This window comes from Triturus cristatus, chromosome 10 (genome assembly GCF_964204655.1).
Source record: "Triturus cristatus chromosome 10, aTriCri1.1, whole genome shotgun sequence".
Taxonomy (NCBI): Eukaryota; Metazoa; Chordata; class Amphibia; order Caudata; family Salamandridae; genus Triturus; species Triturus cristatus.
The window spans coordinates 1,097,314,814-1,097,329,024 of record NC_140593.1 but is presented as its reverse complement, the minus strand read 5'-3'; the positions used below and the strand labels follow the sequence as shown (position 1 = coordinate 1,097,329,024).

At 43.6% G+C, this 14,211-nt stretch overlaps 1 protein-coding gene across 2 annotated transcripts in view; it reads left to right on the top strand.

Moving 5' to 3' along the window:
* Positions 1 to 14,211, top strand: part of DNAAF5 (dynein axonemal assembly factor 5) — a 242,131-nt gene that overhangs the window by 146,237 nt on the left and 81,683 nt on the right. The gene's annotated exons all lie outside the window — the stretch shown is intronic.

Below are 14,211 nucleotides of genomic sequence, written 5' to 3'. Positions count from 1 at the left end.
CCAATGTTTTGTCCCATTGGAAATGGAAATAATGGACACTAGTGATCACAATTGTATCATTGTGCCCATGACTTTGTGGGGGGAGAATGATAGAGAGACAGGGACCACGGTTGGAAATATCGAAGCCCATCGGGCTAATGGGGTAAGGTTGAGGTGGATAGGTACAAAAGCATCCGAATTGACTGAATCCATTATTATGAAGAATTTAGCAGACATTGTTTTTATTTTAGAAAATAGATTGGATCATGAGCGGGTCTTATCTAGTTTTATAGGAATCAACAATGCCATTAACGCAAAGTTCACAAGTGGTAGTAGGGGTACAAAACCTGGTTTTGTCTGGTTTGATAAAACCTGTTCTGCTGCTCTGACTGATCTTAAGCAGGCCCTAGCAATAAGACCTAGGGATAAAAAATTAGTAACAACTTTGAGGCTAGAATATAAAAAGGCCATTACAGCTAGAAAGACGGTTCTACAGCTTCAGGCATGGGATTCTCTTAACCAAGCGGCGGAACTTTCTAACTCTGTATTATTTTGGGCAACAGTTAACTCCCCATTCCTTAAGGAGACAAATACACCTGAGTTAACAGCAAATGTCTCATGCGAAGGCTGGATTACCCATTTTTCAACAATCTTTGATTCAGGGAAAAATAGTAATAATGGGTCAGATAGATGGCCTATATTACCACTTGATATTACTGTGGAAGAAGTTGAAAGGGGGATTAGGGCAAGTAAGGGAGGAAAGGCCCAAGGCCCGGATGTGGTTCCAAGCGACGTGTATAAGGATGCGCCAGAAGTATGGGGTCCTTTGCTGGCTGTTGTTTTCAACGCCGCAGTTTGTATAGACCCTCCGTCGACATGGGAGGAGTCTATAATAGTACCCATATATAAGAAAGGATCCAGGTCTGAGGCTAAAAACTACCGACCAGTTTCATTACTGGATGCTTCCGTAAAAGTTATGAGTAGGATTATGCTGGTAAGATTGGAAGAATGGGCAGAACAAGATCATATTTTGGCAGAAAGCCAATATGGTTTTAGAAAAGGCAGGGGTACGCTCGATCAATGTATCAATTTAGAATTATTGATCGGGAAGTATAGTGAAGCCAAACCTGGCCATATATATATGTGCTTTGCTGATCTAAGCAGCGCTTTCGACATGGTCGACCACTCTATTTTGTGGTCGACCCTATTGAAATTGGGTGCGCCAGAGGGCATAATTTATTTTCTTGCCAGGATGTATGAGAGATTAAAAACATGCGTACGTTTTGGTAGGAAGGGAGAATGTACCCCGAACTTCAGCGTAAAACGAGGTATAAGGCAGGGTTGTGTTTTAGCTCCTCTTTTATTTATTTTATTTATTTATAAATGGGATTGATGCAATTTTAAAGGATGTACACGCAGATGCTCCAATGATTAATGGTGTTCCTGTACCGGTGTTACTATACGCCGATGATGCTGTATTGTTGTCAAGAACTCCGATAGGGTTACAACGATTGATGGATAGTTTTGCCTCTTTTATTGACGACAAAAAATTAGTTATTAACAAAAGTAAAACGTACACTATGATTTGCGGCCCAAAGAAATCTAAACATGTAGTTAAAGGGTTTTTTATTGATAAGTTAAAAGTACAGCAGGTGGACAAATTCTGTTATTTAGGTATAACTTTTTCCAATGACAAAAAGTGGACACATGAATTTAATAATATACGCAATAAAATGGCTAGAAATGCCCATGGAATTTTTAGATTTGCTCAGAAAATTGGGGATCGTAGGACCAGAGACATGGTAAAAATTTATCAGGCTAGATGTCTCTCAATTGCATTGTATGGGGCAGGAATCTGGGGTTACAGTTGCGTACATGAATTGCAACTGGAACAGAATTCCTTTTTTAAAAAACTTTTATGTTTACCCACTTCGGCCTCTAATGCCTTATGTCATCAAGAGCTATCTGTGAATTACCTATCTGACCTTTTGTCACTTAGACCTCTGATGGTTTGGCGGTCTATTTGGTTGAATGAGGAAAAGTCCTTCACAAGGTCTATTATCCAGGACTGTTTGCGATTAGATAAAATCATAGCAATACCCTGGATTAAATACATTATTGTGTGTTTCTCAGATATTTTTAACCTGAATATTGTAAATGATCCGAACGCTGTTTTATTGATCCCGAAAGATGAGTTAAAAAGGGTCTTCCTAGCTTTTGCTGAGAGGAAGAGAACAGTTATTGCTGGTACTTTGTCCACTGTTATGTTTTATAACCGATATTCGGCCATGGATGGATTCCCTGTCTATTTAACCCTTGTCACCAGGCCGACACATAAATATGTGCTGACCAGATTGAGATTTGGAGTAGTGCATCATCTGGTGGCCCACCCAGTAATGAAAAAATATCCCTTAGGACCTTGTAGATGCGATGGGATCTCCAAGCAGAGTACAATGCATTTTATATTATTCTGCAAGCTGTACTCTAATTTCCGTATCGTTTTGCTTAAACCCATGTTTGTTAAATACGGTACACGTACGGTTGAGCACGCAATGAAATTGATTTTTAATTTACAATCTGCGGACATCTGTTTTTATACTGCTACTTTTTTAAACAAATGCATCAATTCAAGGAAAAGTATGTGTTTTTAGATGTTGATATGTAATTTTAAACGTGTAAATTATTGTTTTAACTGATTATAGTATTTAGTAATATGTGATCATGTCTGCTTTAAGTCGTTCATATTTTGTATTTGTGATTGTGATGGTGTATGCTTTTATGGTCATTAATTTGTACCGAATAAAGCTGAATTGAATTGAATTGAATTGATTAGTCTGTCCTGTATTTTTCCCTTTTAACCATCCTCGTTTCCCCTTCCTGAATGTTTTTAATGTGTCCCCTGTGGTATTTTCGTTGTAGTCCTTATGTGCTAGTTAAAGTTACCAAATGTTATAAGATTCCTCATTTTCGTTTTCTCTGCCTAATAATTTGAAATGCATATCTTTGCAATCTTACACCCTGTCATTATTTCGTAGTGATGGCAGACTACAAAGGCACCGTGGGCGTTCCGGCTTGCCTGTACTCGGTGTTATTTGTCTGTCATTGGGTTGTTTGACAGGGGCTGCTTGCTGGGGATCACTTTCGAAGAACCTGCCTTAGAGGCATAATGCAGCCACGCTGTAATGAGCATCTTTGTGGTGTTCGTCCCGGAAAAAGGCTTTTCCATTCTTTATGCTCCATAAGCCGCAGAACAAGATCTATTGTCCTGTGACTTCCTTATGGTTTATTTCCTAAATTGTAATTAACCAGAGAAAAATGGGCCACAAATCACATCTGTCGCCTTATCTCTCAGTTGAAAGCATCTGTGAAAGTCTACAGTCATCTTAACTGTAACTGCTGTCTGTCTCGTGTTAAGTCCTTATGTGGTAGATACTACCACAGGGCCGCATGATACACGTTCACAATCACACTGTATTCATATAAACATTTTAGAATTTCTGCAGGCAAAGCTGCCCAGAGTACTACAGCTCGGTGCAGAATTGCTATTTCCCTGGGCAGTTTTTCCTTCTAATGTTCGTGCCGCAGTTAAAATTAGAACTTAGGTGCACATACATCAAAGAAGTCAATAGCGATTCTTTAATCGTGATTTTTAAGGAATCACAATTAAAGAATCGCTATTGCCTTTGCATGTTGGAATCGCAAAAAAATTGCGATTCCTACAAATTCCTCAATTGCGACTCGCAAATTGCGACTCGCAACTAAGGAATTGCTTCCCAATCATTCCTATGGGCCTAGAGGCCCATAGGAATGAATGGGAATTACATGCGCAATTTGTGAGTACCCAATAGGTACGCACAAATTGTGCATGCAATTTCAAGGGTGCATGGGTGCCAAAAGGACACCCTGTTGCACCCCTGAAATTGTAATGTGAACACATGTTGCGCGCACACATGACCCATGGGCATGTGTGTGTGTAACCAGGAACTTTGAAAAATGCACTTTAGTGCATTTTTCAAAGTGTTTGCAAATTACCGTCAAGTTTCATTTGACAGTAATTTGCGTCCCCTAATAGTGAAATCGCTATTTTCAATGGCATCATGCATTGCATTTGAGGCATCGCAATTTGCGATTCCTTAAATGCAATTGCAATTTAAGTAATTGCAAATTTTGCGATTCCTTAAATTGCCATTTTTTTGCATTTGGGATGATGCATCCCAAATGCAAAAATACCGGTCGCAAAGGGACATATCTTGAGAATATGCCCGTTTGCGACCTGTTTTTCTTTTGATGCATGTGGCCCTTTAGGTCTTGGGTGTAATACTTGAAAAAGTCTCAAACACTGCGGCCAGATTCCAGTTCACCTTTTTTGCCTGCTGTGCCATTCCAGATGAGAAGCAGCCATCTACAAATTAGTCTTTAGTCCTGCTCCAAAAGGAACAGTTCAGTGTGAACTACTAGGTCACGTCCCTTCTGAACCGGGGCCTTTTTCAGCCTGGTTGGGATTCATCAAAGAGCTGCAGCTTGGATCTGCAGCACATTGAGCATAGGACCCACATCCATTCAAGACTTTACAGTAAGACAGCAAAATATGGTGGTTGGAATCCTCAGATTTGTTAAGGGCAGCGTTTTGATCACAGCAAGTCTTTGAATGTGCCATTGCTTTTGCTTTGCTGGAGTTCCGCTTGTTGTCCAGTTCAGGACATGCTCGTGTTCTAACTGGACCATTGCTCACTTAATTACTTTAGTTTCTGTTGAAGAGTCTTATGTAATGATTTGCCACATTTACTTGTAAGCATTCTCTCAATGTCACAAAATGTTACTGTAAATAAACTCAGATTATATTTGTGTTTCAATGCTCGGGTTACCTTCTGATGATCAATGCCACCAGTCTGGCCCTTTCCACTTGACCATTTTGTGTAATTATTGGGCAGATCACTTAATCTAAATGAGCCTCAGGCCCCTTGTTTGCCATAATTGTGAGCATACAACAAGCAAGAGATTATAGACTGGTTTACATTTTAAAACTAATCTGAGCCAAGTCAAACTGTCATGGACGAATCTTGAAGCTAATTACAATGGTAAGCACACTGCTCAGAGTAAGCCTGGGCGGAGTTCGCGGAGTTTTGCTATGCGGAACTCCGCGAAGTGCAAAAAAAAACCTCCGCTACGTGGAGCTCTGCGAGCAGCGGAGTGCGTTAGATAAATGTCGTTCGCAGTGATTTTCAGTGCCAGGTGCTTGTCCGCACTGTGCAATCATTGGGAACAGCACCATGGACAGCGCAAGCGGGCACTGCTTCCTTTCTGCCGCTAGAGTAGATTTTTACTCGAGCTGTAGCTTTCTCAACACGAACAGACGTTTCTCAACGCGAGCGGTCGCGAGCATGCGCGACCACTCGCAATGAGAAATCTGACCGCCCGTGTTGAGAAATCTCGCAGGGAGGTTCATTTTCCACCTTTGCGCTCGCCAACTTGATGTTGACGAACTCAAGCGAGGAAATAAACTCCGCTCCGCATAGGAGCTTCGCATAACGCGGAGTGCAGAAAACTCTGCGAGTGGAGCGGAGTTCACTGCCCAGACTTAGCTCACAGCGCCATGAACCGGTGGGGGAATTGTTAGTTCCAGGGCTGCAACGGTCGAAATTTACTTCTGACAAGAACTGGAGTAAAACATTTTCCAGGGTAGGACTGGGAAAAAACCTTTCAGAAAAATAAAGTGGGGGTGTGGGGAAAGAAGTTTCTCTGTGAGGAAAAATAATTTCCCACCGAAGAAAAAAGAAACAATAAACTCTACACGTTTTTGAATGAGCAAACGTGTGTGTGTGTATGGTTTCCAGGTGTACTTTTCTAGACTCTTGTGAACAAATGAAAGTAGAAGTCTGCATCAAGGCAAGGTCCAAGACCTGCAGGTGCACTTGTGATATTCTTAAAGAAATGACCCTCTGATTTATTAATTTTCATGTGTTTCCTATAACGTTACCCTTAATAGTTTTACACTGATTATCTATTATTTTATTCAAAATGATGACATGAATGTCATACATCAGTCCAATTACTTTATGACTTGGAGAAAATACATTTAAAGATGATCAGTAGTTTAGCAACATTGCGTGTGCCTTTTGTCCATTTTTTCATATTGCAAATAATATTTGGATGTGTTTTATATTGAAAACAATCCCCAATCTTGTTTTCATTCTTCTTCATGTATTTGCATTTTATAAGTAGCAGTCTGGGATCATTAGAAAATGCTACAGATATTTACATTTTGTAAACGTGCACATGTTTTTGGATTCAAATGGCTGTCAGTGATGGGAGCGGAGCTTCACCTCACTATTTCCTTAAAGCGCCCACCCCAATAGTAAAAGCTTTGCATTGATGAACCATATATTCAATTTTGAGCATCTTCTACATGTGGATTCCTCTTTCCCACAACTCTATCCACACAGTAAATTATCTGCAAGAGGATTTTGTGCTTCAGGGGCTTTGGTCTACTTGTCCAGTGGACAAAACAAATATGTTAAGTTATTGTCCTTGACTCCTTACAATATGTCACAGGCCTGCAGCGATAGGAATTCCTCATCCCTGCACTATGCCATTCTTATCTGGGGCTGGCATCTCTTCCTGCAGTCCGGAGCTCTGGTGAGCAGTGGTGAGGGCAGCTGTTATTTTGATAAAGGGCAGTGTGGAAAGCTGGTTCTGCATTAACCTTGTGTACACAACACGCACGGGGATATCAAATGAAGATGTTCCTCCATTTGAAGTGGTTCTGTTATGGTCTGCCTCTCTGTGGGGCTGCAGAAGTGGTCCCATCTCTTGCAACCTTTGGCTAGGAGCCACACAGTGCTTAATTTGAGCCGGTGGTTTTCGGTGCTCTGCACTAAATTGTCAACACTGGCACTTATGACAGCGGCCACATGGTAGCGTTGTTTGTATAATTTAAAGATGAGTAGAACATCAATTGTTTATTAATTCCTTATACATTAAAGGCAACTAATACCTGCTGCTCAAGCCATTTTTATAGCGTTGGGGCCTCGAACAGTCTGAATTGTCACACTTGTAGCAGTGTGCTGGTTAGTAGTTGTGTCGGTACTGTCATTGGCAACGCTTGCAGTGGCAATGGGGGGTGCAAACTGGGGGGGCCTGACTAGAGCCCTGGCACTTATTGTTTTACAAATTAAGCACTGGAGCCACAGTGACACGTCACATGCAATTGACCGATAAGCCCTATAGGTCGCCAGTGGAGAGGAACGAGCTCGCCGCCTGAAAACTGTAACCTGCGTGCCTGCCCTGATTGGTGTCACCCGTTTATACACGTGCCCACGCAGATGGTTTCAGACAGGGCCGGACTGGGAACCGAAACCAGCCCTGGTGAACTGCTCCGCCGGCCCACCTGGAGGGAAGGAGGGGGAGCGGCCGAGCCATTTGTTAGGGACGGTTTCGGCCGATTTTGTTACTGGACGGTCGATATTGCCGACCCCCGCTAACAAAAACGGCCCCCAGGGGCCGAAAACCGGCCCCCACCCGCTACAGCCAGTATGGCCCTGGTTTCAGAGCTGAAAAGAAGTGAATGATTTGAAATGTAGCAAAGATCGTGCACGTGTGCTGTAAGGAACTGGGCAACAATCGGAGAAAAATAACTTCCTGATCCAGCGACTAAACTCGAAACCGCAACACTGAACCATATATTTTTTGTCTTAAGCAACGCAAGTCCACCCGACCGGGTTTCAGAGGGCTGTACCACGATTATTTAAAACAAAAAGTCAGCCATGTGTCGACTATGTTAGCATGTAATAAATAAGCATTTTTACACAGGTAACATTAATAAAGCTTTTTCATAATTTTTACAGAGGTAATTGTTGATAGCACAAGTGCATGTCAGCAACTCAGAACTTAAGCACAACTACATGAATTTCAGCATCAGGAACTCTAAGATCAATTATGGAGCTGTTAGGTGGTCCCTTTTTAGGTCTCGCTGAGCCCAGCGCATGCGCTGGCTCGGAGAGACATTTTGGAGGTGAGTTTTCAAAGAGCTGTGGCTGGCCTAGCGCTTGCGTTTACACGCGCCAGCCTTCAGCAGCACTTTGAAAACTCGTGCTTTAGCGCGTCATCGCGATTACTTTCGCTTTCGGAGCGATCGCGATGACTTTCGCTTTTACGGCCGCGCGACGTTACTTTTACTGCCGCGCGGCCAATGCTTGTTAAGTTTTGCAATGTTTCCGTTTTGTGATCACTCGTTGAAATAAAAATAGAAAAATGTTTCTGCGCAATGAAATGTCTTGCAGGTTATAAAATATCGGTGTAAGTCGTAGCGTGAGCGTTTCCCTTTTCAAGCTGTAAATATAATTTCATTTCGTCCCAGGCCATTCATCCCTTCACACATTACTGCTTCTGAACGCTGGCGGCTTTCTCCTGTTGCTTCTTCGATTCCACGCTTTTCCAAAGTCCCTCTCCACTCTCCATTTGTTAATCTCGCTGCTGTCAGCCACCTTTCTTTTCTTAAAGAGAAATTACTGAAATGTTTACAACGTCGCTCTTTATGCCCACTTGTTCCAATTCATAAATCAACTGCGTGGAGATAGTCATTTGAGATATCATCATAACAAGAGCGCTGCTCTTTGCAAAATAAGTTTTCATAACATCGGTGTCTATTTTTCTTTCACCCTATGTTTCTTGGGGAAGCTGGCAGCCTTTTGCATGATTTAGTGTTGACCGTCTCTTTCATTCCACTCCTCAAGACTTGAAAAAATTCAAAGCATTTATTTATTGCCGTTAGACCAGCAGGTCAAGCAACTGGAATAAGTTACTTGATGCACAAGGTATCATCTTGACCTAGTTTTCTTATAAAATAAGTTAAATTAATATTTTAGGTTCAGGTGTTTTTCTAGTCTATCAAACTTCATGTTTATCCTGTGATGTGGTAGTGTTGGGGCATAGTCAGGCGGGTGTATGTGGATGTATGGTACATGACTGAGTCTGCCCCCTACTCTATTGTCCTTTCGAATGCAAGAGTGACATGTGAGTTTCTTCCCCTGTCTCAGCCGGCCTTTGAGAGTTGAATCCTGATGTAGCTTGAATGTGCACAGTGCTGAAAGTCTTTGTCCGTGATCTGACACTTGGCGGAATCTGAACCACCCCAACCAGTCTTTCAGAAGCAAATCTGTTGTCTTACTCGCCTTTTGTAAGTGATCCTGGCATGTGCCTTGGCTACTCAGTAGCCCTGCTAGTGGTAAAGTAGACATGACAAACTCTGCTTTACGCCTGTTCATCTTCCTGCGATGATGCTGAGATGTGACACAGTGCTCCTAATTTCCCCATGCCATGTGCAATGGCTTCAGCTGGTCTGGGCATTGTTGTCAATGGCACTTTGCCTTCTAGGACTGATAGTGTTGCTGTTTTTAAATACCCATCCAAAGTCTCAACATGTGAAATACTGTTACCTAATAAGCCAGAGATTGCTACACAGAGCCACTTTGTGGATATTTCAGCACTTAATTGAAAGATTAGTGAGACAATCATGCATTTCATGCAATAGATATTGTGTCTGCAGGACCAGTCAGACAAATGTTGCTTAAATAAATGCATGGATGGCTGAGATTGCTCATAAAGGACAGTTTTGGTATCTGCTTTTCCATGCTTTTATCCATGGACTGACTTAGTTCCTTGTCTACACGTAGAAAATAACAGAGGCAGTCTGAAAAATCCCACAGAATGTTGGCTCACTGAGAGATAATCTGGGTATTCTGAATTTGCAACAGTTTAAAATGACTTGCTTTGAAAAAAATATTTTACTTACCACTTGGTGAAACAAGTCTAATCTCCCAATGTGAAGGGGCAAACACAGATTTTGAAGCCTGCTCATGCTAGTTCGTGGATCACGGACATCAACATCCAATATTTCTGTCCTTTGCATTGGCTATTAGATCCTTGGTAGAATGAAGTTCTGCTTCCTCAAACCCCCCTAGCAATATTGATGAACTCTGCATAAATGTCCTGAAAAATTGACTCCCTTACCGCCAATACCACCTAATGTGTATCTAGTAGGCTCCTGTTTATATGAGATAGAAGCATGTAGCACAAAAAAAGAAATAGAAGATACTCCAGCTCTCAATGTAGGGCTGAATAATCAGTTGCATGGTTTTTTAGGTCTCGCTAGAGCCAGCGCATGCGCTGGTCTGGCGAGACATTTACTTAATGGCTTTTCAAAGTGCTACCACAATCTCTTCCTGGCCTCAAGCTTGCGTTAACAAGCGCGCGGACGTGCACAGACGCCATGTGGCTTTTATGGCTCATTAAGCCGTGCTCTCCTAAGTGCCTCACTCTGCCCCTCCCCCACCACAGAGCGCGTCCCTGCCATCACTTTTGCTCTCACAGCCGCATTAATGGATTGGAAGTTGAGCAGCGCCAATAAAGCTGTTCATTTTAGCGCGTGTTATATGAATGTCTTTAGATACTTCCTCCCTGCAAGTGCATTCCTTGTAAACGCCCATGGAGAATATTGGTGCTTAATAGGCACATACATAGCTTGGGAATTTCAAGCGGAAGAGTGGAAACCTTGAAGAGCTCTCCCCGCTTGTAGCTGACCCTGTCTTGTGATGTGTGACTCATGCTGTGCACGGGTTAAGCTGTTGGTGGCCACGGGGCATTTTCATTTATTGCTGGTCTGCGTTATCAAATTCCCTCTGTTTTACCTCTCTCACTCACCACCTTCAATTGTTATCGTTCTCTCCCCCCCCCCTCCCTCTGAATGACACGTTCCCTTTCCTCTTAAACATTCCCTAACTTCCTCTGTCCTTTCCTCGTTCCATTTGCCTCTCTTGCTTGCTTCATCTCTTCCACCCCCCACCCCTCAATGTCTCGATACGTTTTCGCTATACCAATAACCTTGAAAAGAAACGAACACTAGATTTTTGCTACATGGACATTGTGTATCTCGACGAACTGTCACAACCCATGGACAAACCTGCATTCTGCAGACTCTGAAAAACCCATGTCAAGCCCCATGCCTCCGCTATCCTTAGCTCGGGACTCAGTGACATTTATAATACACTGGAGAATGTAATTGCTTTTTTAATAAGAGAATTACGTCACCAGTAACATCACTGTTCCCTGCACCAGTCAGTGACTTGGAATAGCCAGTACGCCTCAGAACTTTGCTGTTTCTGTAATTCCTCGATCGTGACAGTCGCTGTGTCCCCCCATACCCCCACCCGAGATGTGTCCTCCTGGACTGCTGCAGCTTCAGGACACACATAAGTCTGTGGCAGTTGCCATGTCCCCCCCCCCCCCATCTATCCCCCCCATCTCTCCACCCACCGTGACATGTCAGCCAGGCTGCTGCAGCTTCAGGACACACACAGTTCTTTAGCTGATGTTTTTCCTTGGTTGCGCTGCTGATAGGCTCCAATGACAGCCTCGTACAAGGTATTCCCAGGTCATCCAGAGGTTGAGGTGCAAAGAAATAACGACTTGAACTCTGATCCTGAGAACAATGTTGGTGACATGGCTTAACAAGCATTGGCATAGCCAATAGGTCTCGCCTTTCTGACCTTATAAGTGTTTAGCCATGAAACAGTTAATGTTGTTGCAGTAAGGATATTGTGCTGCATAACTAAATACTTATAAGGTCCCAAAAGCGAGACCTATTGGCTATGCCAATGCTTGTTATCCTATGACTGTAGGGGCGCTATCAACTCGGGGGCATTGGCCTGGGCGGTTAGTCAATAGTGCTGTGGTCACTGTTGCAAGCCCCTTTCTTGATTTTTCTCACGAGAAAATGTCACTTGAAGTGTCACTAATTTAGCAAAAGATCCCCACTCGTAAGTATGCTGAAACCATTGAAATGCCATACATAAACAATGTGAAAACATGGCAGCTATGTGATATTCGCCTGTTTCTTGGGGGTCCTACGAAAGAAAAGCAAATCGATTGTCTTTTCTCTTAAGCCTAAGGCCATGACACCCAGTAAACGCTCACCAGAAGGTGTCCTTCCTCAGACTTCTATATCAGCCTCTGTTCAGCGCATAGTTAAGGCTGCACGATATGGAACTTGTCAATACTCTTTTTCGACAAAAAAGTCATTTTGAGGGATATTTCTAATTTGCCATACCACTACAAGGGAAACATGCAGTTGATTTGAGCACAGTGCGGGCAAAATAGTATTTTGTTCCAAAAAATAAAAATCTGACTAGAGGAAGTAAGAACTGATGGAAATCAGTAAAAGGCAACACTTTCAAGGTTATTGAATGTCTTGGTGAGTCAAAGTAAGGCATTTTGCGTGTTCTGGACCCCACCAGCTCCTGCCCAGCACAATGCCATTTCTTTGCCAGAGGAGGTCTTTACCAGACCTCCTCTGCTATCCATCTACCACCACCACCACTAACTGCAGGGAAACAACTTAACACGCCAACAACTACCATCCTGATGAACTCCATCCACTCAGGAGCACCCAACGACCTATGCCCCCATGCCACCAGCTCACCACCATCCTCAATGCCTCCATAACTGTAGCCACTTTTCCCGACACATGGAAACACGCAGAGGTTAGGCCACTCCTCAAGAAACCTTTGACGGAACACAGAAAGCTCCAGAACTACCGTCCCATCTCCCATCTCCCGTTCCCCCCCAAGGTCCTGGAGAAGGCCATCAACCTCCATACCAGTCTTATCTGGAAAGGAAAAAACTGCTGGACCTATCCCAACCGCGCTTCAGAGCCAACCACAGCACCGAGACAGCCCTGATTGCAGCAACAGATGACATCAGAGCTCTACTTGAAATAGGGGATTCAGCCTCCCTCATCCTCCTGGACTTCTCTGCAGCCTTCAACACCATCTCCCACCACACACTCATCGGTTGACTATGCCAGATAGGATTCATAGACATGTGCTCAAATGGATGGCATCCTTACTCACAGGACGCACCCAAAGAGTCCGCCTCTCATCCTTTTCTTCGCAACCCAAACATTCCATCTACGGAGTACCCCAGGGCTCATTCCTCAGCCCCACCCGCTTCAACATCTACATGACATCACTTGCAGACATAATCAGATCAGACAACATCAACACCATCTTCTGCGCCGACACACAGCTTGTCGTCTCACTCTCAGCGAACCCTTCTTGACGAAGACCAACTCCCACAACTGCATGAAGAACGTCGTAAGACAGATGAAAACCAACTGCCTGAAATTTCACACCGACAAAACAGAAGTCATGACCTTCGGCAGACACACCGACCTCTGGAATGACGGCTCATGGTCAGCGTAGCTCGGACCTACCCCTACGCCCAAAGACCACACCGCGACCTCGGCATTGTACTGGACAAAAAAATCTCCATGAAGCGTTAGGTCAGCGCCACAGCCTTCTTCCACACCATATGCATGCTCTGCAAAATCCTCAACAGGCTCCCCATCAGCACAAGAAAGACTGTGACGAAGGCCATCGTCACCAACCAGCTCGACTACTGCAACACATTCCATGCTGGCACATCAACCGAACTCATGCAAAGAATCCAGACAATCCAGAATGCAGCAGCCAGAATGATCCTCAACCTGACCAAGAGGACACACATCACCAAGCACCTGAAAGACCTTTGCTGGCTCTCCGTCCAGAAGAGATGCCAGTTCAAGCTCCTAACCCACGCCTACAAAGCCCTCCTCAACCAAGGACCAGACTACATTAACCACCGCCTGACCTTCCACCTACTCATCAGAATCCTCCGCTCTGCACACCTCGCCTGTGCTCAGATGCCACATATCTGCTGCAGCTGCTCTGGAGATGCTCCTTCTCCCACCTCACCGCCAAAGCCTGGAAAGCCCTCCCCCTCCACCTCTGTACTTTACCATTGTTGAAGTGTTTCAGGGAGGGACTCAAGACCTGGCTCTTCAACTGATACCTGCAACGCAGCGCCTGGTTACCCGCCCCAGGATGATTAGCAGCACTATATAAATGTTGCTTGATTGATTGTTATATAGCGTACAGGCTAAAGAATGCTTTTCCTACTTATATTGAAAAACAGGAAAATAGTTCTGCAAGTGTATGGATCCAAAGCTGTTCTAAACAGACTTGCCCGTTAAAGGATGTTCACATTTGGCGACTGACGATAAATTGTAAAGTTTCTGTACTGCTGCTCTTTTTCAACTGCTATATACAATATTGTTCAAAGGTTTGTTGAACCATCCTGGGAAGGCAAATAATTTTTCTTGTAGTTCTGAATTAATTTACTAGCCATTAATATTACAAA